The following is a 23,379-nucleotide window of genomic DNA, read 5'->3' as shown; positions in this document are numbered from 1 at the left end:
CTTTGCCGAGTGGCACTCCCGAAGGATGAGGGAGTAGTGGTGTTGGCAATTCAAGACTGTCTTTCCTACCCTCTTCAGTGCCTCGTTCCTTGATAAGATATTAAAACCAGGTACTGCGATCACGCATTTGATTTTTGGTACTTATGACGGTGGTTTCTTGTGTGGATAGTTGTTCAATTTTGTTTTCCTGTTGGGGCAGGGGGCGAGAAATGCTGGAGGGCTGTATTTGGCCATCTTGCTCCAAGAGGCCTCTCTGGTTGGCTTAGTTGAAGATGACAATTCACCTGCTATGCATGAGAAAGGGTAGCATTTACGTCCATAGACATTTAATTGTATTGCCACGAGTGTAGAAAAGGTGCTTAAACTCAACTATAAGGAAAACATGTTATTTTCAAGTAAGCAAAATAAAGTCATGTCTTTTGTCAGTTGTTTTCACCATGAGAGAATAGAGAGACATTTTGGTGTAGTGTTTAAAAGGATACAGTTTGGATTCAGACAAACCGGAGTTGAATTTCTGCCTCTGCCACTTTGAAGCTCTGCAGCCTTTAACAAGTCACATGTTTCTCTAAATCCCAGTTTCTTATCTGTAAAATGTGGATAATTATAAAAATATCTCCCCTATAGGGTTTCTGTGAGGTTTAAATGGGATCATACCCAGACAATGCAGTAGCTAGCACAGAGTGGCTGTTCAGTTAATACTATTTTCTTTTCCTACTTCTTCCCTGCCTCATCCTCATCCTCTTTCCTCCAGGCTGAAACTCAGAAGAATAGGGAATCAGTTTTGTCTTGATCAATGATGTATCTCTAACATTCATCTCATCACAATTACTCAGTAAATATTTGTTGAAAGAATAAATTAACAAATCTTTTCTCTGAGTAAAGCAATTCAGAAAGCTGGGCTCTGCAGGGATCAGACTTGCTTTAAACCATATTTTCATTTTTCAAACAATTTTATTTATTTATTTTTGTAGAGGCAGGGTCTCACTATGTTGCCCAGGCTGGTCTTGAACTCGGCCTCAAGCAGTCCTCTTGCCTTGGCCTGCCAAATTGCTGGCATTACAGATGTGAGCCACCACATACAGCCGAACGATATTTTCAGAAGCCATACAGAAAAGGGAGTGTGTTACCAAATCCATTAGCCTTCAGAAGACTCTAAAAATGATAGTGAAATTCCTGGTTCATACATAGGCACTTCAAAGAAATTTTTCAAGGCTACAATGGAAGCAAATAAGAGGCAAATTAATTTTATTGACACATAGAAGTAGTAATTTTTTTTTTTTAACATTTCCTTCATTCATGAGAACAGAGAATCACCATGAGTCTTGCCTAAAGATCTTGAATCAATGTGCTGCTTTGGCTAAAAATAGAAAGGAAAGGTCATCAAAAAGATCAACAAAATGTACATTAGTTTATCTTTGGCTATAACAAGGCCCACCCTTGCCTGAAAAGTAAGTCTAATCCTATGATAACCAGTGCTAAAGAATCAGGAGATGCAATTTCTCGATCCCACCAACATAAAATAGTTAGTATGCCTCTTTGTCCTCTTTGTTTCATAAGGGATTCTAAGAAGCATTTAAGGGAATGTAGAGTATGTGCTCGCTGGTAAAGAGTTAGTCATTTTATAATATGCTTAAAAATCACTTTATTTTTAGAATGTTCCCTTTTATCATTGACATCTTAATGTACTGTAATTTAAAATTTTTGCATGTTGAATGAGCAGAGCACAAGCACGTCACAACAGTGAGAATAATTGCTACTTAAATATGCCATAAATCAATATATAACGCAAGGATACACAATAATGGTGCAGAACATTTACCATACTTTAATAGTAGTAAAAAATAGTTTAAAAAGGGGGGAGGATGCTAAATGGAATGCTCATTTTATTCTCATAGAAAAGGGCCAGAACAAAAAGAAAAAAGGAGTACCCATTTTAGATATATTCTCTAGTTCTTTATTTGTTAACTAGTTCTTAACTATTTGTTAATGTGATACTCTAAACAGTAAAATCCATGATTTTAGTATGTGTGTATAAACCTGAAACTTACTTTTAGATAATCTCAGGGAGGATATCATTTCATACGTATTAAGTACGAACCAAAATTTAAAGGAAAACTAAAGTCCATTGTTTCTAAATTTAAAAACTTTTGCATGTCTTTAAAAACAATTTTGTGCACAGTTGAACTCTCAGGTATAAAGGGAGTATGATGCTAAAATACTGCAAGTAAAACTTTTGTTTGTTTTTTGTTTTTCTGAGATGGAGTCTCACTCTGTCACCCAGTCTGGAGTGCAGTGGTGCAATTTCGGCTCACTGCAACCTCTGTCTCCCAGGTTCAAGCGATTCTCCTGCCTCAGCCCCCTGAATATCTGGGACTACATGTGTCACCATGCCTGGCTAATTTTTGTATTTTTAGTAGAGATGGGGTTTCACCATGTTGTCCAGGCTGGTCTCGAACTCCTGACCTCAGGTGATCCGGCTGCCTTGGCCTTCCAAAGTCCTGGGATTACAGTCATGAGCCATTACTCCTGGCCGTAACTTTTCTTAGAACTTAATTAGAGCAAGAAACTTCCAAAACTTTGAAGGAAGATGTGTATAGTGTGTTAGAGGAGGTAATTTTCCTCAATTGCTAAGTCCAAAGTTTACTAGCTTGTAGATAAAGTTTAGAAATTGTTTGAAATAAATCCATGTTTTCTCAGAATAGACTTTCTTCTCCTGTCATCCTTCTGGAGCCTGGCATACTATACCGTGACAAGATCAACAGACAGAGGCTGTCTTCACATAAATAATGTAAAGGGGGATAATCAATATAATGGAAAGTCTTGATTATTTTGCAGATAATCTCTGAGGGCACTCCACATTGAGTTTTCTCTGGCACCTTTGGTCCTGCTCAAAGATGTCACTCAGGCCCCAGCCTCTTTTAATTTTTCTGCTCTTGTGAATGGCATGTTTCCCTTCATGCTAACAAAATAGCTGCCTCAGCTCCAGACATCACATCCTCAAACAACAAAGTCAAAAAGCAAGCAAGAAAGAAGGTCTGAGAGCTTCTCCTCATGTATCTCTCTTTTTATCAGGAGGAAAATATTTTCCAGAAGCTCCCCAGCTGACTTCCGTTTTCTCTTTTGTCTCAATGACTACAACTATTTTTAACCACCTCCCCAACCCAATCACAACAAAAGAAATGAATATATCCATTGAATTAGAACACCCACAATTTGTCCCATGAGGCTAAAAGAGGTGTCAACTTTCGCTGAGTACATTGTTACCAAATCTTTTAATGAACTTGGATTCTGTTAGCAAGGAATAAGGGTAAGATGATGTTTGGTCTGAAACCAATAATGCCTACCACACCACACAGACCAGTATATACATCTGAATGTCAATTTATTCATTTACACTGAGAAATATTGCCAAACAAGTTGGGCACTTGAGTTCTATGGCCAACATACTCTTTTCTCATTAAAAGTTTTCAAGGGAAGTGCTATGATTTGAATGTGCTCCTCCAAAAAGCCTGTGTTGGAAACTTAATCTCCAATGCAACAGTGTTGGTAGGTGGGGCCTAATGGGAAAAGTTTAGGTCATGAGGACTCCACCCTTATGAACGGATTAATGTCAATTATGAAAGGGCTTAGAGGCTGCAAGTTCAAGCTCTTGCTTTCTCTTGCTATCTCTCTCTCTCTCCCTCTCTCTCTCTCCCTCTCTCCCTCTGCCTCTCTCTGCCTCGCTCTTTCCCTCTCTTACCCTCTCGCCTTCCACCATGGGGTGATGCAAAGGCCTTTGCCAGATCCTGGCACCTTAATACTGGACTTCCCAGCTTCCGGAACTATGAGAAATAAATTTCTTTCCTTCACAAGTTACCCTGTCTATGGTCTTCTGTTATAGCAACACAAAACAGACTAAGACAGGAAGTTAAATTATAATAAGAAAGCTGCGAGGTGAGTGAGGAATCAGACCTAGAGGAGTAGTTATTCCTCTGTGCTCCTTGTCTCCTCTGCCTTCAGTGCTTTTCCCTTTTTTAACTCCCACGTGTCCTTGAAAATTCAGCTTAAGCATCGTCCCCCCTAGAAAGCTTTCTTTATTACTCCCTCCATCCACACCTGCACCTCCCAGCCTTAGCTGAGTTACTTGCCTCTCTTCTATATTACCATGGCATACTGTGCATAACTATCATTACACCTACTCTACCGTATTGGAGTTATCATTTATAAGTCCTCTGCACTAAATTTGAGTTCTTTAGAAGCAGAAACTGAGCAACCTTGTATCTGTAGTCTTAGTGGTGAGCACAGGCTCAATATATAGATCACAAAGGACAGATATTTGTGATAGAAAGAAAAATGAGTCCCTCCTAAAGATGTCTACATCTTAATCCTTGAAACCTGTTGTGATGGTTAGTTATACGTGTCAAATTGGAGGGTGTTTTTGGATGAGATTAACATTTAAATCATTGAACATACAGTAAGGCAGGCTCCTCTCCATAATGTGAGTGGGCCTCATCCAATCAGTTGAAGGCCTGAATAAAACAAAAAGACTGGCTTCTCTAACCAAGAGGGAATTTTTCAGCAGACTGCTTTGGATGTCATTGGTACCACTGGCTTTCCTGATTCTCTGCCTGCTGGCCTTTGGACTGAAACTACAGCACTGGCTCTCCTGGATCTAGAGCCTGCTTGCTCACCCACTGCAGATTTTGGACTTGCCAGCCTCCATAATCACGTTAGCCAGTTCCTTATAGTTTCTCTTCTCTCTTCTCCCCCTCTAACACCCCCATACCCCCATATATATCCTATTGGTTCTGTTTCTCTGAAGAACCATGAGCATCTATAAGTATATTATCTCACATGGCAAAAGGGAGTTTGCAGGCCTGATTAAGTTAAGGATCTTGAGATGGGGAGATCATCTGGGATTATCCAGTAGGCCCAATGTAATCACAAAGATAAGATGGAAGCAGAAGTGTCAGAGTCAGAGAACAAGATTGATGGCAGAAGCAGAGGTCCAAATATGTGATTGCTGGCTGGGGATTACAAATCAAGTATAGTATTTAGAAGCTGGAAAAGCGAGGAACCAGATAGAACTTCCAGAATGAATGCAGCCCTGTTGACATCTTAATTTTTTCCCAGCAAGACTCACTTTGGATTTCTGACTTCCAGAACTATAAGAAATTTATGCTGTTTTAAAGTAGTAAGTTTTTTGGTGATTTGTTAAAGCAGTAATAGAAAAAATAAAGTATTCAAGAAATATTTGTTGATTGACAAAACAACTTGTGTTTAATCTATTGAGGTATTTATAATAATAGCTATCATTTATTTATTGCTTGCTATGTACTAGACATTTTTAGACATTCAGTCTGGATCCTCAAAACTAAACCTTTCATCAAGTTATGATTATACTCATTTGCAGAGGAGCAAACTAAAATACAAATAGGTAGGATAATTTTATGAAAGTGCCATGCCAATAAATGTTATAGCAGGTATGGTAAACAAAGGAAAATTCTTTTTTTCCTTTTTTAAAATTATCCAAAAAGATCTTGGAAAGACACATTCTTCTAAATCCCAGTGCTCCCAGGATATCCTAAGACCTAAGAGCTGCAGTTCTGTAATACAATAGAGGGTTAGCCAATGGTAGCACCAAAAGATGGCCTGACAGCACTTTGGCCTCTTCCAAATCTCCTTCAGCACCCCTAAAGTAACCCAAATAACAGCGAGATTGAAATAAAAACAGTGTGCCTATTTGCAAATGCAGTTTCAAGACAGCCTTCTAGCTCTTCCTGGTGCGGAGATTGTCTCCCCATAAGTCCCTCCCACAGGAAATTCCAGAGCTGCCCAACAGGACAGTCTTTGTCAGGCTCCCACTGTCCATGGACTGAGACAAACTAAATATTGGGGATAAGGCTCACCTTTATTGTCATGTTTTTGTATGTTTATTAATTCCTATCTTTTGAAAATATTAACGTAATCAATTAGACCATAGCCATGGCTTCCTCAGGCAATGAGACAGTCTTTTAAAACTTATTTTGCATATGTATAAGTGCACCCATTTCTTATACATTTCATACATTTATACCTATCTGACAATCATATTTCTACGTTTATGAGCTTCACTTCATGACTACCCTGATGTATTGCCTATACACAAATTACATAAATATCTGAATATTTACTTAGAAAATCTTTTTAATGAGCAAAGGCTTATAAAGTAATTGCATTATAAAATACCAATTGAAATAATTCATAAACTGTAAAAACTCTGCTCAAAATGTAAGTACATGCAACCACAGGTTTATGTTGAGTAATCATGTCTTGATGTAGAAGGTCCACTGAGAAATACTTAACACAGTAATAATGATCACTCTTTTATGCCTATGGATAAAATAGAAAGGTCTGTTTCCCTTATTTGCTTTTTATAAAAGAAGAGTCATAATTTTTTTTAATTTCAGGGACTATTTAAATTTCTGTATAGATGACGTTTGAAAGAATTGACCGAATGCAATTATTTGTCTAATTGAAGGGTGCTTTTATAGAAACATAACAATTAGAAAAGTTTATGGTTAGAACATTTCTAATATGGATAATTTAGTTTGTCTGTATAAAACCAATGTGGGTGGTCTTATCACCGCTACCACTGAGTTCACATGCAGAGCATCCTTTTAAAACTTAGGAACTATACATTTGCCAACCATACAGAGTTTGCTTAGTGTACACATGTGAAGTATGGGTATTTTTACCAGTCTTTTTGTTAAATATATTAATTACCTCACTTAAAATGTTAAAAAGTGGAACAATAAGGAAATTTGTAATAAACAGTAGTTCCCTTCTTGCTATTTGCTGATTTCTAACCACAAGCATAATTTACAGCACTAAATTTTTTTGGAAGAAATTAATACAGTAACAATTTCTTTTAAATGCTTGTTTGTAATAACTGTTAACTTCAGGTGGGGTGCAGTGGCTCACACCTGTAATCTCAGCACTTTGGGAGGTTGAGGCGGTCAGATCACCTGAGGTCAGGAGTTCAAGACCAGCCTGGCCAACATGGTGAAACCCCGTCTCTATTAAAAATACAAAATTAGTCAGGCGTGGTGGTGCACCCCTGTAATCTTAGCTATTGAGGAAGCTGAGGCAGGAGAATCACTTGAACCTGGGAGGTGGAAGTTGCAGTGAGCCGAGATCATGCCACTGCACTCTAGCCTGGGTGACAACAGCAAAACTCCATCTAAAAAAAAAAAAGTTACCTCCAAAAACTATAGTATGTAAAGCTTCAAAAATAATAAGCAAAAGCCAAAATCCTTTTGATGAGCTTTTTCTTTTCTCTGCCAAACCAGCCTTCAATCTTGACTCCTTCTTCTCCCTGGCTATGTACCCCCTTTTATCAAATAATTCACTGGAAGTCAGGATGCAGTCCTAGCTACCTGGGAGGCTGAGGCAGGAGGATCACCTGTACCCAGGAGTTCAAGGCCAGTTTGGGCAACAGAGTGAGATTCTGTCTCTAAAAAAATAATAATAACAAAATGAAAGTATTCACTGGGTTCTATAAATTCTCAATCTTAGTATTTCCATGGTTGTATCACTCTATTGTAACTCTCTTAATTCCAGACATCATCATCTCTTGGCTTGGTTTATGACAATAGTCTTTTAAATGGTTTACAGTTTATTTGCCTCTGACCTCCACTACCAACCTCCCACGTTGGTGGAATTTCACACTCTACAATTCCAACACAGCAACTATGCTTTGTAAAATGAAAATCAAATCATGCCACTCTGCTACTCTGATGCTTAAATCCTTCAACAGCTTCTGATTGCTCTCAGAACCAATTTCAAACTTCAAATGTTGAGACATGAAGCCCTAGGTGATTTAGACCCTGTTTAGGTCCCCAAATGTATGATCACTTGACAATGCAAACCCAAAGGGCAAGGACTATGACTTAAAAAAAAATACCAATGTTCTCATTGCCAGTTCAGTGTCTGGAAGGTACTAGGTGCTCAATAAATATTTGTTAAAAATTTTCTGGCCTAGTTCTATAGTGTGAAAAATATACTCTCAATCTATTGAAACTTATATGAAATTGACAGGCTTCCCAAATTCTCCATCAGCTCTCTGAGATTCACCTTCACTAGTATTCACTTTCTGGCACTGTGGCACTATGCTTTCTTGATTTGTGAAACTCTATGACATTAGACCATAGCCAAGGGCTACATCCCAGAGTACTGCCTGGGGGAGCCCCTCAGCAGGTGAAAACCAACTCTCTTTAAGTTGCATGAGTAGAGTGCATATAAAACTTAGTATATTTTATTTTAACTACTAAAATTCAATTTACATTCTGAGATTTTAAAATGGTATTTTAAATGTACATGTGAACCCCCAGAAAGTTATTTTATCATTTAGTGTCTGTGTAAATAAACAAATAATTACTATTAAGTGAGAGAGGTTCTTAAATTTTAAGGCAAGCTATCCCAGTGATTTTGGTCTTAGCTCTAAACCACTCATTATAGTTAAACATTCAGATGTTCCCAGAATCTCTCATAACTAACCATTCTCCTTTTCCTGCCTCTTTGAGTAGTTCCATAAAAATACATATTACGAATTTGATAGCACTCAATTTCATCATGAAAAGAATCTCATTACTTAACATTGGGATTCACTGGATGAGAGGTGGCATTTAATATAATTTAAATGATGAGATAAGCAAGTTAAGCCATTAATAATGTTGGAGAGATTATATACTTAGCATCTTTGGTTATTACTTTTTAAATAATTCATATGCTCACCCATACTTTCATCCATCTATTCATTCAATTATTTCCTGAGAATCTACTATGTGCCAGCTTCTGTTCAAGACAGTGGGGATATAGTGTCTCTTATATGGCCGGTGAGCTCTGTCCCCTCATGGAGTTTATATTTGCTGAGCAGAGACAAACATGAAACAAAGAAGCAAAGTTAAGAATAATATAGCTTCAGAAATTGCTAGCTACTCTAAAATATCTAAAATGTGGCAATGGGATAAAGTGACAGGGGAGAGGTGTCAATTTTAGTTAGGGTGATTCAATAAAGGATTTCAATGATGCATTTTTAACAATGAGGAGGAGCCACAGGAAGATCTAGAGGAACAGTGACCTAGACAGGGTAGACAAACACAAGAGCCTTGATATGGAAATAAACATGCATATTCTAGAAAAATAAAGAGCAGTGTGGAATATCATAATATAATGACTCTGTGCCTGGACAAGAGATAATGATGGCTTGAACTAGGGTTTTAACGTTGAAGATGTTAAGTGGTTGAGATGGATATATATTTTGGAAGTCCAACCAATAAGACTTGTTATGGCACGTGGGGGTATGAGGAAAGAGCCACTCCTAGGTTTTTGATTTAAATAGCTGGGTGGATGGTGGTACTGTTTACTGAGATGGAGAATATCGGGGGAGTTCTCTTTTCAATTTGTTATTTGTTCCATTTGTAATCTGATAAATATATAATACATCCAAGAGAAGATATCAAGCAGAAAGTAGAATATTTGAGTATGGAACTCAAAATAGGCCAGAAGTGTCACTTTCATCAAACACTTCTCTGCTACAGGCTATTTTCTTCTATTTCTATAATAGCTATATATATCTATATATATATATAGCTATATATATCTTCTATATATTAACTCAAAATTCATGAGAATGGCAGCCACCTGCATCAGTATGATATAACTATAAGGCCTAAGAACCGAGACCACCTGTGTCAACATAACTTAGTTATTTGTTCCAGGAAAATTTGTCCAGAGAAGATAAGACCATAAACCAATAAATAACTTCACTGTTTGCTTCAGGAAATCCCTGCAAATCAGATCATCTGAGAGAAGTCTGCTTACCTGGATAAAGCTCCCTTATCAAACCATGGTTTATATATCAAGAGTCACTTCAAAAGTTTCATCTCACTATGCCTACCAACCCTAAACTATTATTTCATAAACTTGCCCAATCCCGATCTGTTCCCCAGTTTGTTGTTTATTATTATTATTGTTACTTTATTTTTATGTTTTTAGAGACAGGGTCTCACTCTGTCACCCAGGCTGGAATGCAGTGATGCAATCACAACTCACTGCAGCCTCAAACTCCTGGGCTCAAGCAATCCTCCCATCTCAGCCTCCTAAGTAGCTGGATTTATAGGCACAGGTCAGTGCACCCAGCTAATTAATAATTTTTGTGGGGAGAAGTAGATACAGGGTCTCACTTCGTTGCCCAGGCTGGTCTTGAACTCCTGGCTTCAAGAGCTCCTCCCACCTGGGCCGTCCAAAGTGGTGGGATTATAGGCATGTGTATTCCCCATTTTGAAATATCTCCCATAAGACCCTTGAGCCCAGATCCCCTAAATCCTATACAATTCTCTGATTCCTCTTCCTTGATTCTGTCAAGATGCTCTACTCCCTGACTGCAGTGACTTCTAATAAACTGAGTTTTGCCTTGTTAAGTTTGCCTGGCTGTATTTTGGAGAGTTAAATATTCTTTACAACTTTTTCTTCTGCTTTTCTAATAGATGTTCATCCTGCAAATAACTATTCTCTGCAAAGAACTTCTCTGAAACTCACAATTAGTGGAATGAGATTTCTGAAGCTGGGCAGACCCTTAAACATCTATTCTAATCAGTTTATTTCACAGATGGGAAAACTGAAGCCAGAGCAATTGTGACTGGTGTGACTGGTCTAGTGCCACAGCAAGTTAGCAGCTACTTAGATTATAAACACTTAACAACTCTCAGTCTGGCACTCTTTAGGGAAGAATACACAAGCTCATGTTGAGCAAGATGAAATAAATCATTCTATTTTATTTTCTATGAACTTCCTGGCAGGAGAGCAGCAACCTGGCTGTTTTATGTTTTGGTTTTACTTATGGTTGTGATGCTTCTCTACTACTTGCCAGGCTGGCTTAGGCATTAATTGGGTGTATTCATAAAGACATTAGTAAATTATAATTTACATTTACCAAAAATTCAGATAATGAAAGTTCATTAATCAGCAGAAAGACACAGAAATGTCAACTGCCAAAGCATGCGTTCCTGATGTAGGTGAAACTTTCTTCTAATCTAAACATAGAGTAATGAAACAAAAACAACCCCCCACCCCACTAACTCACCAAGTCATGTATTCCTTCTCAGAGGGCAAGATTTGCCATGTAAATTAAATATGCAAGAAGTAACAATCTCTTTGAATATTCAAAATATGGAGTCTCTTTGAGAAAGCAGAAATACACAGGGCTGAATGTGTACATCTTCCCATTTTAACTCGTATCTGGTAAACATTGTGGAAAAATCTCAAACATTTTCTGCAAGAACAATTCTAACAATACATTCTCTGATCCTTGTCCCTTTATTTCAGAAATTGTCTCTTCTGACTTCCATGTATGACAGTGGGAGCTGCCCCATAAATACTCCACGACTCAATGCCCTAGCCATGGTTGACTGGACCAGAGGTGGGCATCCAGCCCATGGGCCAGTGGACTAGGGACCATGAGATTTAAGTCAGCCTCTCAGTGCCTGGATTATAAATGTATAAAATCAGAACTTGCTGTTAGCTGTATTTTGTCTTTTGGAGCAAAAAGCAGAATAGGCCACATTTTTGCTTGAATGTTCTGCAGTGCCCTTGAGCCAGAGCATTAGGGTGGGGGAAGCTCTTCAAGCCCATCCCCCCTTATGTACCCAAATTACCAAATTAATACCAGACATGTAGAAAGAATGAAACATAAAAGAGAATAAAAAAGGAAAAGAGAAGGAAGCACTACCAAATTCCTGCACTATCTCCCATCCCCTGGAACCAAGGCAATAAAGTACCATTTGTACATTCTTTGTTAGGTTGGATGGGCTGGCAAAAGATACAATATTAGGCTCCTTTTCTTTGATCTTCACCATATCTTCTGAACAGGACACAGAGATTGGGTTTTTTTTTTTTTTTTTTTTTTTTTTTAGAGCATTATCAGAAGAGGAAGAAGATAGCACATCAGTAGTAAGTATTCATCCCATTTTTGCCCAAACCAATGATCAAGACTCCATCCTCATACATTGTCCTCACCTTATTCTTGTCACAAAAGCAGGGGTCTGAATCTCATCATCTGACACCCCCTTGGCCCCACCAACACCAGAGGCAAAGATGTATTTATTTCCAAGATCCACTCATTAGAAACTACTTTATTTTGCTTTGGGAACAGTTCTTGGTAATACTAAGAGCCAAAACATTCCTGTGGTTAAGACCAGTACAAGACTTCACTTTAATTAAAAAAAAAATTAGACTTGTAGCTGATAAACAAATTTGATCCTTATCCTTCTTCCTTCCTCTCCCTAAAACTATAGTAAAACTATAAGTAATTCTTCATATGCTGAATTAGTAGACCTCCTTATAATAACTATCAAACTGTTGCTATATTAATAATATTCTGTGTAATTTTAGTTTAATATAGTAAGTGGTTTGATTAAAAAATATAAACAAAGTGCCATAAAAGTATACAGGAGGGACTTTCAGACTGGATTAAGCCTGGATTTTGGTTTTCTGGAAGACAGGGGCTGAGTCTGCAAGAATGAGGAAGAATTGGCCAGGAAGAAATTATAAGTACATTATAACATTATAAGAAGTGTATAACATGCTTGATCAAGGCAGTGAAGACCATGGAGGGGGCCTTACAGAAAAAGTACAAGATGGGGAATTGTGAGAGTTGAAGGTAGAGAGGGAGAGAATGGGACCAGCTCATGAAAACCTCATATACTATCCTAAAGATTGAGATGATTATCCTATAAGGATCATTGAGAGATTCATATAGTGCCTTAGATTGGGTTCCCTGGAAACAGACTCTGAGACAGGAAGTAGTGTGCAGCAAGCTTACTGGGGAGTGTTCTTGTGAGATACATCTGTAAGGAAGGCAGGATTGGGCAGAAGGAGGAGCTGACTTGTAATGCAGTTGTCTCTGAAGCCTCAGCTCATTCTAAAAGGAGATGTGAGATGACCTTTAGAGTTGTCCCAGATTGAGGCAGTGGGGCAACACCTTTGTATTAGTATCTTTGCATGAGCCAGTCATTTACTATTGGCCATTACCTGAGAGGGACTGGAGCTTAAGCAAAGTTGTTCTCCGAAGTGGTTATTTGATGCTAAGGGCAGTTCCCAGGGTGGAATGCTGATATTCTCAGCAGTTGGGATAGGGGAATAAGCTTGATGAGGGAGTCTTGAACAGAGACCCCAGTACCCAGTACATACAACAATAGGTAACGGTTACTGAGCACTTTCTATGTGTCAGGCACTGTTCTAAGCACTTCAAACGCACTGTGATATTTAGTCCTTATTTCAAGGCTGTGAGATAGATTCTGTTATTATTTTCATTTTATTTATTCTTATTTTATATTTGTACTTTAAAAGGCAGGGAAAGGTTAAGTGATAGAACCAAGGCTCAGACCCAGGCAGTCAGACTCCATAACCTGGGATCATGAACATGACATTGTGCTGCCTTTCACTGAGGAGGAATATGGTCAACTTTGCAGCTCAGATAGCCTTCTCTGCGGAGAAAGGCAATAAACAAAAGTAAAATACATAGAATGTTAGGCAATGACAAGTGCTATGGAGAAATGAGCAGCACAGAGTTGGATAGTGAGGGCCAGAGTGTAGGGCTGGGGGGGCAGTTATGATTTTACACAAGGTAGTGAGGGCAGGTTTCACTGAGAAAGTGATATTTGAACAAAAGCCTGAAAGAAGGGAAGAAAGCAAGCCCTGCAGATACCCAGGCAAATGGCCTTTCATGTGGAGAGATCAGGAGTACAAAAACCTCCAGGTGAGAGCATGCTCAGTGTATTAAAGGAAGAGCAAGGAGGCCCTTGGAAATCTGAAAGGCACATCAAACTCAACATGTCCAAAATTGAGTCCCTGATCTGGAGTGGTAAAGAAGTAGAAGTAGGAGATAAGGTCCAGATCCCTGCCAGAAAATCGAGGCAGATTCTGTAGCGCCTTAAAGCCATTCTGGGGACTCCGGCTTTAACTCTGCAAGAGGTGGGCCGTCATTGGAGGGTTTTGAGCAAAAGAGGGACACAATCTGACTTGTGTTCTATAAAAATTGTTCTGGCTGCTATGTTAAGAATACATAGTTCAGGCTAAGGGTAAAAAGTAAAGAAACCACGTAAGATGCTACAATCCAAGCAAGAGACAATGGCAGCTTGAAACAGAGTGGTAATAGTGGCAGCGGTGAGAATAGTGGCGTCCGGACACATTTTGAAGTAGTGCCAACAGGATTTGCTGAGGGATGGGATATGATGAGTAAGAGAAGGGGGTGGGGTGGGGAGGAAGGATGACTCGAGCTTTTGACCTGAGCAACCAGAAAGATGAAGGAAGCTGCCTTTTACTAAGATGGGTAAATCTGCAGAAGGAATGAGGTTTAGGAGGTGGTGGGAGAAGATCAGGAGCTCAATTTTAGACATGTTGAGTTTCAGGTGGTTTTAGATGTCCAAGGAGATATTGAGTAGTAATCAGACATGCAAATCTGGAGTTCAAAGAGTGGTCTGAGCTGGAATATGCATTTAGGAGTCTTCAGTATAGGGCCCAGATTTAAAGCCTTGAGATGAGACAAAATCCTCTAAGAGTGCGTACAGATAGGGAAGAGATTTGAGACCTTAGGAGGATGAGGCAGTCGGATCACCTGAGGTCAAGAGTTCGAGACCAGCCTGGCCAGTGTGGTAAAACGCCGTCTCTACTAAAAATACAAAAATTAGCCAGGCATAGTGGTGCACGCCTGTAATCCCAGCCACTCAGGAGGCTGAGGCAGAAGAATCATTCAAACCCGGGAGACGGAGGTTGCAGTGAGCCAAGATCACACCATTGCACTCTAGCCTGGGTGACGGAGCAAGACTCCGTCCAAAAAGAAAAGAAAAAAACCTAAAGGAAGTATTTTGTCTGTTTGTTTTTAATAAAGGACAATGTTGCAAAATTTTGTGGGAAAAGACCATATTATTTTTAGAAAATATAAAGCTTCAAGTTGTTCAGCTGCATAACTGGGAAGTTCTCCCTATCAGGATGAGGCACTTTTATAACTTTAGAAAGAGAGAGAAGGTTGTGATTACACAGACATCTGCACTGTTTAATTTCAGCTTCCTCCCCCAGGATTTAGAAAAAAAGCAAAAAGAAAGAACTCACGTAAAACACTGAAACAGGAACAGGTCAGAAACATCTGTGGCTGGAATAATTTTGGTTGTACAAATGAGGCCATGAGAGATAGTCTTTGTCTTTCCTGCTGGTATATTACTCAGATTTTATAGTATCAAATGCAGCAAATGACAGAAAGATAAAATAGAGAAGTATTTGCTATTTTTGACCCTTTCCAGAATGGTTTCAGTACACTATTGAGGTTTGTTTGCGGGGAATGGGCTGCACAGATAGATTTCAGTGGGTAACTAAAAATTGAAATAGAAAGTGAGAAAGTGGAACTAGAAAATATAGACTTCATCTTCCAAAAGCTTATCTAAGTGTCAGAATAATTTTTTATGTTATATCTATTTATTTATTTATTTTTTGAGACAAAGTCTCACTCTGTCACCCAGGCTGGATTCCAGTGGCACGATCTTGGCTCACTGCAACCTCCGCCTCCCGGGTTCAAACGATTCTCCTGCCTCAGCCTCCCGAGTAGCTGGAATTACAGGCGCCTGCCACCACACCCGGCTAATTTTTGTATTCTTTAGTAGAGACGGGGTTTCACCACGTTGGCCAGGCTGGTCTCAAACTCCTGACCTCAGGTGATCTGCCTGCCTCGGCCCCCCAAAGTGCTGGAATTAGAGGCATGAGCCACTGCACACGGCCAAGAATAATTTTTTAAAAAGGAAAATCATAACTCTTATAGAAATAAAGATAAGACATGTTAAAGATTATTATTGTATATTATTTAGTGAGGAAATTGCAAAGATGGTGCAAAGGATTTGAAGTCAGAGAACCATAAATTTATATATTGTAAAGGAATGTTGAAAGGAATTTAATAAACAACTGCAAAACTGGCTTTTTCCATGGGAATGGTTAGGGTGGGGAAGAGAATGGTTGTCTGCCCACTAGACAGAGTTATTCACATGTTTATAGACAATAATTATGCAAATAGCAAGGTTATAGATAGGCAAGGAAGTCAAGCCAAGAAACTCCATTGGAGGTCACCTGCGGTACTTACAAATTTGAGTTAATTCCGGCCAGGTGTGGTGACTCATGCCTGTAATACCATCACTTTGGGAGGCCGAGGCAGGTGGATCACTTGAGGTCAGGAGTTCGAGACCAGCCTGGCCAACATGGTGAAACCCCATCTCTGCTAAAGAAAAAAATATAAAAATTAGCCAGGCATGGTGGTAGGCACCTGTAATCCCAGTTACTCAGGAGGCTGAGCCAGGATAATCCCTTGAACCCAGGAATCGGAGATTGCAGTGAGCTGAGATTGCACCACTGCCCTCCATCCTGGGCAACAGAGCAAGACTCCATATCAAAAATAAATAAATAAATAAGTGAGTTAATTCCTCTGAGACCGGAGGGTAGGAAGGAAGGAAAGAAGGTACAGAAATAGAAAAGTAGGGTTGGGAAAGAGTTGAAGTAGTTGATATATGATGGCCCCAGTCTTGATAATGAAATTGTGTTATCTTTGTTAAAAATTGCAAATCTTTTAGGAGAGATTTTATTCCAGAGAATCTGGGATAAAATAGCAATTGAGCTCTAATTTTGACACTGAGTTTCCTGGTAGTGAAGGGAAAAATGGAAAAATGGCAATTATGTCATTCTGATTGGCACACAAAAAAGAAGACTGCAAGTTTTTCTGGAAGGGTGGGTTTGGCTGCTGAGGGGAGGAGGTTGTGAGCTAGGTGAGGAAAGTGGGGGAGATTTGGAACTCCCTGAGCAGAATGGGAGATGGAATTCACTAAGAACAAGTAAAAGAATTTTGAAGCTAAGTTGTGGCACCACGGGGGTCACAGATATGTGTGTATTTGGAGTAAATATGGAATACACATCAACTCCTCCAAGAAGCCTGTTCTGGTAATCAGTCTGGGCTAAGGTGTCTGTGCCCTTGCAGCTCTTTGTGGCAGCTGGCATGTTGGTTTATTATTCCTTCTCTTTTTCCTGCCAAAAGTCCAGGAAAGCAAAACACGTATCTGCATATTTCCAGTACCTAGTACAGTTGCCTGACACTAGTGCCTCCCAGGGAAGTGGAAAGTGTAAGGAAAGAGTGAGTGAAAATTTGAAAGCAGACCATTCAGCGGAGTGTGCATGGTGAGGGATAGTTCTTGGGCACTGAGACTGGAAGAGGCTGGCACTCACTCCACAGGCACTCCTGCCTTTCTCATCTTGCTTCACAATTGGTAACATCAGGAACTAGTTAGGGTTAGGCACCAGAAAGATGTGACTGGAAGTAGCTACGGTGAGTGTGGGACTTACATATAGCTTACCATTTGCTTGTGGGGTGCTCCAACCTGCTGATTGGTGCTTTGAAGTCTACAGTTAAGGGTGAAATTAAATCCCTTAAATTTATTTTTCTTGTTTTATAATGGTTTTCTTGGTTATCAAAATAATATATTTTCATCATAGTACAAAATACAGAAAATACAGAAAATTGCAGAGAAGAAAATAAAATTCCTACTGCCCTCAACCCCATTAACATTTTCCTATATATCTTGTCCTTTTTTTTTTTTTTTTTTTTTTTTTGAGATAGAGTCTCACCCGATGCCCTGGCTGGAGTGCAGTGAAGAAATCTTGGCTTATGCAGCCTTGATTTCCTGGTGATCCACCCACCTCAGCCTCTCGAGAAGCTGGGGCTATAGGCATGTGCCACCACTCCCAGTTAACTTTAGTATTTTTTGTAGAGACAGGGTTTTGCCATGTATCTTGGGCTCAAGCAATTTGCCTGCCTCCACCACCCAAAGTGCTGAGATTACAGGTGTGAGCCACCATGCCCGACCTTTCATTCTTTTTCCTATGCATCTATAAATAAAGTGTTTTCTTCACAAAATTGGGATTGCAGCATATATAATTATTTTTATACTACTTTATATGTATTATATGCTTATATTGTTATGTATTGTTTTATATTTTGTTATATATTATTATACATTTTTCTGCTTTTTAAAGTTATAATTATATCCCAAAATATTCCAGTGCCATTAAGCCTGAAATGATTTTTCATGAGCTAATAATTTATCTTAATCATTCTTCTATTGTTCAGCATTCAGGAGGTTTACTATTTTTCTCTATTTTAAAGTGATGCTTTGGTGAACATCTTTATTCAAAAATAGCTTACGTACACCTTATTTTCTTAGAACAGATTCCTATAAGTGGAATTATTGGAATCAAGGGTGTGAACTTTTAAAGAACTCTGTAAGCCAAGTAGCTCTCAAGAAGACTGCTTCAATTTAACTTCCATTAGAATGTTTAAGAGCACCCATTTCCTTGCACCCTAGTAAGTTCTGGGTGTTAACAACTAAAAATTGTTATAGAAGACACTGAAGTCATATAATTAGAATAGGATAGCTCCTTATACAATTTGCCTTCCATATTGGAGAAGACATATCAGTCTAAATATAAATGGACTATAATAGCACAGTATTATGTGATTAAATTTAAATTCAGACAAAAGATCTATTTTATCTTTATAAAAGTCTTAGCTTTTAGAAAACTCAGATATAGAACAAAATAGAGTGTTAATTTAAATCACATTTAAATGAAAATATCTTGCAACAGGTACTTGAACAAAAATTTTTTAAAGTAGTTCAAGCCAGGCGCGGTGGCTCATGCCTGTAATCCCAGCCCTTTGGGAGGCCGAGGCGGGCAGATCACGAGGTCAGGAGCTTGAGATCAGAATGACCAACATGGTGAAAGCCCGTCTGTACTGAAAATACAAAAATTAGCCCAGTGCGGTGGCGCATGCCTGTAATCCCAGCTACTCAAGAGGCTGAGGCAGCAGAATCTCTTGAACCTGGAAAGCAGAGGTCTCAGGGAGCTGAGATCTCAACCACTGCACTCTAGCCTGGGCGACAGAACGAGACTCCGTCTAGGAAAAAAAAAAAGTAGTTCAATCTCTAATAGGTAGGATATATGTATAGAAAATGAATTGTGCAAATTGATTCCACATACGGTCAGAATAATCATTTAATGTTATTATTATTATTATTTTTGAGACGGAGTCTCGATCTGTCACCCAGGCTGGAGTGCAGTGTCGCTATCTCAGCTCACTGCAAGCTCTGCCTCCTGGGTTCACGCCATTCTCCTGCCTCAGCCTCCCAAGTAGCTGGGACTACAGGCGCCCGCACAACGCCAGGCTAATTTTTTTTGTATTTTTAGTAGAGACGGGGTTTCACCGTGTTAGCCAGGATGCTCTCGATCTCCTGACCTCGTGATCCACCCGCCTCGACCTCCCAAAGTGCTGGGATTACAGGCGTGAGCCACTGCGCCTGGCCTATTATGTTTTAATGTAGGGAAAAAAGAGGAAAAACTTGCTTTCCTTTTGTAGTTTTACTGTGTTTCATTACTTGTGCCAGATTTTTTACATACATTATCTCTAATTCTCACACAACTCTACAAAGAATATTTTTTTGTTGTTGTTCCAATTTACAGATAAGAAAACAGGCTGGGGCCAGGCATAGTCGCATATGCCTGTAGTCCTAGCACTTTGGGAGGCTGAGGCAGGAGGCTTGCTTGTCCCCAGAAGGTTGAGGCTGCAGTGAACTTTGATCAGAGACTGAGAAAGGTAAGAAAGCTGGCAAAGGACACCCCAATAAGAGGTAGGCCAGTGCTTCAGCCCAGACTTGTCTTACAGCAGAGCTTTGCTCATTTCACTACACCATGGAGACTCACAGGGAGCTACAACACAGCATTGCATGAGAGAAAAAGACAGAGACCCTAACCCTAGGCTGGTGACAAAAGGGCCCAGTGACACAAAGCCATCAACCTCCTTCTCTGGTGGCCTAAAGCGGAACTATTAACAAGTGAACACTTTTTGTTATTTCTGTATTTAAGTTAGTATGTTTAAATGCGCAAAATTATCATTGAATGGATTTGTTTGTTAAACCGTAAGGAGAGAACAGAAAAGAAAAAAAAGAACAGAAAAAAGGGGGAAAAAGGAAGAAAAGAATGAGAAAAATGGGGCAAGAGTAAAAACTAGCCCCTGTGGGACTTAAAAATCCCACAACTGTCTCGATAATATCCAGGTGTAGAATAGAGAGGGGGTAATTTTGAGAGCATTGTGTATATTTGCAGGTTGGGAAGCAGCGGGACGAATGGTTTTAGAATCAGGCTGAGTAGGTGGAGTTACTTGCGGGATCTCACAGGCAGGGTGTTGAGCCACATCTTTTTTTGTTGTTGTTGTTCTGCCCCCTGTCTCCACCACAGGGGTCTGCTGCCCCACAGGCAGGCAGTTGTGTTTGTGGGTCAGGACATCCCTCTCTTGGACAGACAAATGCTTAAGCATTTTTTTTCTTTTCATTTTCTAACAGCAGTACCAGTTTTTCTTCAGATGGGGTACGCACGGGCTTGAAGAAAGGCTGGCTCTGCTGGGGAAGCAGTGCCGTGTCCTGCAGAAGAACAAACACTCCCATGTCAGACCACCTGAATTCAGACTCCAGCTCTGCCACTCACTGTGTAAACCTGGATAAGTCACTTAATCATTCTTTGCCTCAGGTCTCCTCTTCTGTAAAATGGGCATTCAAAGAATATTTATGAAACACCTATTGTATGCCAAGAATTGTTTGACTCTGTGAGAATAGAGCAATTAGCAAAAAGCTTATTGTCCAACAGGGGCACACAGGCTTTAACCACATACAAATTATGATAGATAATAGGTATAATGAAGAAAAATAAAGGAAGGTAAAGGGACAAGCTGACAGGGAGTGATATTCTAGATAGGTAGTCAGAGAAGATCTCCATGAAGAAGTGATATTTGAGCAGGGACATGAGAAAAAAGTGAATGAGTCATGCCATACATCCACAAGGATAAGAACAGCAGGTCCCAGAGCCCTAAGTAGAGACAAGCTTAGTGTGTTCAGGGAAGAACAAAAATGCAAAAGTGACATGTAGCTTAAGCAGAGTCAGTGAAAGAGACAGTAAGAGAGTGGCTAAGGCTGGATGGTTCTGGGCTGGTAGGCCTTGGTAAGGACTTTAGATTGATTCTAAATGTGACTTGGAAGTGTATCAGGTAAGGGTCAGTCACAGGAGCCATAAAATATTCTCATTATTTAATTTAAAAGAGACCTGATTCAGAGAATCTGAGTGCTTATAAACTTATCGAAAGGGTTCCAAGAGCAAGCTCTAAGCTGGGCCTCCAGGAACGAGACCCAGAACACCACCATCCAACCACGCTGCCAGATATTGACAAAAAGCGAATATCTTCTCCTTGACACCCCTACTCCCAACTCAAAGCAGGAAGTAAGGTCTTCCTTTCTGCTCTTCCATAGCACTTCACTTGTATTTCTCCTGACAAACTTGAGAGGAGAGGCCAGCCAGGCTTCCTGGGTCCAGTAGGTGCTCAGAAAGTTGTGAAACTCACTCATTTCCTGCATCAGGACTTCCTTCGGTCCTGGATGAATAATAAATATATGCTTAAAATATTCCTAACACCAGGATTTGTGCATGTGTTTTCTTCCCCAAGAAAGCTATAAAGAGCAAATATTTTGCTATAAGCTTTCCTCTGTCCTCTCTCCCTGTCTCCCTTCCCCCTCCCCTGAAACTAAAAGGAATGTTAACTGCCTCTTTTTCTGTGACCAGTGGACCTCATCTATGCTCCCAATTCCAATTCCTTGTAAACATACTTTGTAAAGTCCTGTAAATTCCCATCTCCTTTGCCATGCCACTGCAAGGTCATAAAGTAGATAAAACCTAAGTTACAATTCCGGTTTTCCTCAAAATCTAAGACATGTCACAAAATAATTTACTGCCTTTGTTTCTTGTGCGGTAACATCTTCCCTCTGCACGTATTTCCCACCTTAAAGAGTTTAAAAGGCAACTGCATAGTCTAACTCTGCCTACCCGCTTGGGACCCCTTCCACGCTGTGGAAGTTTTGTACTGTCACTCTGTTCAATAAAGCTTACAGCTTTTTTTCTCTTGGTCCGTGTTTCCATCACTAGCTGGGGGCAACTGCCACACCAATTCTTTGGTGTGGCTAAGGCAAGAACCTTTGGTGTTACGTTTTGGCAAGCCAGCCAGGAGATCCAGGAAAGGCATCTAGATTGTCACGCGGTGAGTATGATTGGACCTCTTTCGCTTGCTTTTCTGTCCTGTCCTTCCTTAGAATTAGGAGGCTAAAAACTGGGCACCTGTCGGCCACTTAAAGGCGATTAGTGTGGCCACTGGACTAAAGACACAGGTGTCAGGCTGTCTGGAAAAGGGCTCTCTAACAAACCCTGACCCTTCGGGGTTGGGAGCATTGGTTAGCCTGGACCCAGTTCTAACTCTTTTGCTTTCCATGGTGGTCCCAAAGTACACCCAGGAGTGCTCAGCAAACGTCCTAGTTTCCCAGATTTCCTGGTTGAGACCATGGCCCTGCCGGAGGCTCCCCCTGCATGGGTTACTGAGCCACATCTTCTGACTCCTGCCTCCTGGGTCCTAATGTCCGCCCACTAGACTTCTTTTCTCATCTCGCAAGCAAGGTTATTCCCACTAGGCAGGATCAAAATTCCCTATTTAAAAGTCTTAAATTCTTGGGGTGGTGCCCAGAAGATCCCCGTTCATGGTGCCCTTCAGGGTTTAGCCAGGTGTCACCATTTGATGGCTATTTTAAAGGGCCAGTTCCCCACCATAGTGTATGGGCCCCCCCCATCAGGACAATTTAAAGACAGGTCTGTAATTTTTGTGTGGATAATAGAAGCCTTAGGGCATTTCCTCCATTGCTCCCCAAAGAGACTTTCCCCTTCCTTGGGGCCTCTCAAGTACAATCTGTGGTGCATGGGTACAGCTCTTAGAGCCGTTGAATTGTTATTTCAACCATTCGATAATTGTTACTGAATGAAAGAAAATATAGTCAGTTGGATCACAGGATACTGGTACTGCCTTGAGAGAGGAGCTTACTCCTTTGATGGCAAGTGGGGACAGAAGACTAGAGTACAGCAGCTGTTCTCTGGGCCCTGGCCTAGAGGACACGCACCACCCCGTTTAAGCTTTACTAAGCCTCCTGTCGCTAATTCAGAGATTTCTCCTTAAACGACAGTTTTATGGCCAGGCCCACGTAAATTGGGCCTTAGCATGTAAGCATCAGTGGTGCCCCCAACCCAGGCCTTGCCACCCTGGAACAGGTAGAACACGTTAGCAAAAGGACCACAATAAATCCAACAGTCCTTGTGCCCCATTTAGTGGTCAATGGGCACACGGCAGGGGCAAGGGAAGTTTCCATCCCGCTGGTAAGCATGGTTAAATCTGGTAGATGGAGGGCTCAGGAAAAG

At 40.2% G+C, this 23,379-nt stretch overlaps 1 long non-coding RNA gene across 1 annotated transcript; it reads left to right on the top strand.

Moving 5' to 3' along the window:
* Window positions 1-22,047, top strand: LOC129459649 (uncharacterized). Its single transcript, XR_008650019.2, has 3 exons — window positions 1-110; window positions 19,564-19,730; window positions 20,442-22,047. It is a non-coding gene; the product is annotated as an uncharacterized lncRNA (long non-coding RNA).
* The last annotated feature ends 1,332 nt before the right edge of the window (window positions 22,048-23,379 follow it).

Source organism: Symphalangus syndactylus, chromosome 13, assembly GCF_028878055.3.
Source record: "Symphalangus syndactylus isolate Jambi chromosome 13, NHGRI_mSymSyn1-v2.1_pri, whole genome shotgun sequence".
NCBI classification, from domain to species: Eukaryota; Metazoa; Chordata; class Mammalia; order Primates; family Hylobatidae; genus Symphalangus; species Symphalangus syndactylus.
The sequence above is the reverse complement of the archived record's forward strand: the minus strand, read 5'-3'. Positions and strand labels throughout refer to the sequence as shown.